At 37.8% G+C, this 1,650-nt stretch overlaps 1 long non-coding RNA gene across 1 annotated transcript; it reads left to right on the top strand.

Annotated features, from left to right (window-relative positions):
- On the top strand, positions 1 to 1,376 carry LOC149401335 (uncharacterized). Its single transcript, XR_016296412.1, has 2 exons — positions 1 to 329; positions 908 to 1,376. It is a non-coding gene; the product is annotated as an uncharacterized LOC149401335 (long non-coding RNA).
- Positions 1,377 to 1,650: the final 274 nt, after the last annotated feature.

Genomic DNA, 1,650 nt, shown 5'->3' with positions numbered 1-1,650 from the left:
ACCCATTTTCTTCGATCTTCTTCCTCCTCTTCTCTTGTCTTCGTCGCGCGACCCACCTGAGGAAAGAAAAAAAAACGAACATAACTACACAACAACAACACCGAAAATCAATATCATCATAATCTCCTCAGGGTTCTTCTTCTTCGCCATCCACCATGAGCCCAGACTTTTGAACCCTTTCCTCGCGAGGCCTTCAACTCCAACCTCACGCGCGCGCTCAGACCGAGAGGAAGAGAGCCACCGCGAGCATGCCGAGGACACCGGACCGAGGGAAATTTCCGGAAACAGAAGGAAAGAGCACCAGAGAGAAGAGATTTCACGGAATTAAGGTCAGATTTTTGGTTTCCCCAATTTTGAATCCGGATTTTAGGGTTTGAATTTTGAAATTTGGGGCTTTTCCATCTGATTGATTTCGTGTGATTATGGACGTGGATTAGTGTTGTTTCCGGATTATCTCTTGGTTTGGAATTGATATTTGAATATTTTCTTGAGTTAAATCCGAATTTGGTTTGGAATTCTTTTGATTAAGGCTGGTCGTGCGTGTGTGTGGGTTGTGTTAATGTTGAATCTGGATTGAGTGTAGATATGTTTTGGCCGACACTGTTGGTTTGTTATTTTGAGTTTGGAATTGAAGTTGATGAGTTTGAATCTGATTATGATGTGGTCATGCTCTTCAGTGGTTTTGGATTTAAGAGTTTGTTACGTTGTTATGTGTGTTGTTGTGTGGGTGATTTTTGTGGCTGATTTACTGAAATTTCAGTTGGTGATGTTAAGGTTTTCATAGTTTCCGTTACTAGTTTGTTGGAATTGAGTCTATGAATTAGACAGTTGGGTTTTGAATTTGACCACTTTGTGTTTCGTTTGGCTAAGAGGTAATTTGTTGGATTGTTTACGTGTTGTTATCGAGGTTCTTTCATGGGGAGGCTCGATAGCGACGGAAAAATCTGTTCGGCGACGGAGAGCTGAGCAGCGAGACGGCGCGGACTTAGAGGGTTCGGGCCTCGATTCGGGGACTTGAGGAGTCTCCGATTAGTTAAGGCGAGTCGGGGTTGCCCCGAGTCTCAACTCGAGCTTATAACGACGCGTTTAGCTTAGCTCTTAACCTCGATTATGAGTTGTTTCCTAGTATGGTTATTTATTTACTTTATTTTGAAAGAGTTTGGTTCCCGGAATAAGATTATGTATTTTATCTTAAATGCATGCTCATACACAAGTAAAAATGGTTTCTTTTAAAATGATACGAGCAATCCCGGAACGAACTCAAATTATTTCATCGGGTTAGTTAATTATTTTATTTATGACTATAAACTAGTTTGTATCCAATATTAATATGTACATTGAGTAAAGTTATTTTGGATTCAAAGAAAAGATTCGATAACGACCCGGAGTTCGATTAACTTGTAAACGTTTTATTAAATCGAATCTAAATTTTATTTACAAAATGGTTAGACATTTAAAATGAACGACTTAGTTTATTTTAAATGAAAAGGTTTTACGTTAGTTATTTATTTATAGTCTCAAATATCTATAACTTGTCAATAAAAAAAGAGACAAGTCGAAAGTATTTTCTAAAATATATTTGAGAAGTGTTTTTTCGAGTTATTTTCATATAACTTATGTACGCTATAGATTTTTAGTGAGAATTTCTCA

This window comes from Urtica dioica, chromosome 4, assembly GCF_054948205.1.
Source record: "Urtica dioica subsp. dioica isolate 48M chromosome 4, U.dioica_male_clone48M_v1_H2, whole genome shotgun sequence".
Lineage (NCBI taxonomy): Eukaryota > Viridiplantae > Streptophyta > Magnoliopsida > Rosales > Urticaceae > Urtica > Urtica dioica.
Note: the sequence above shows the minus strand (reverse complement) of the source record. Positions and strands in the feature narration are given on the sequence as shown.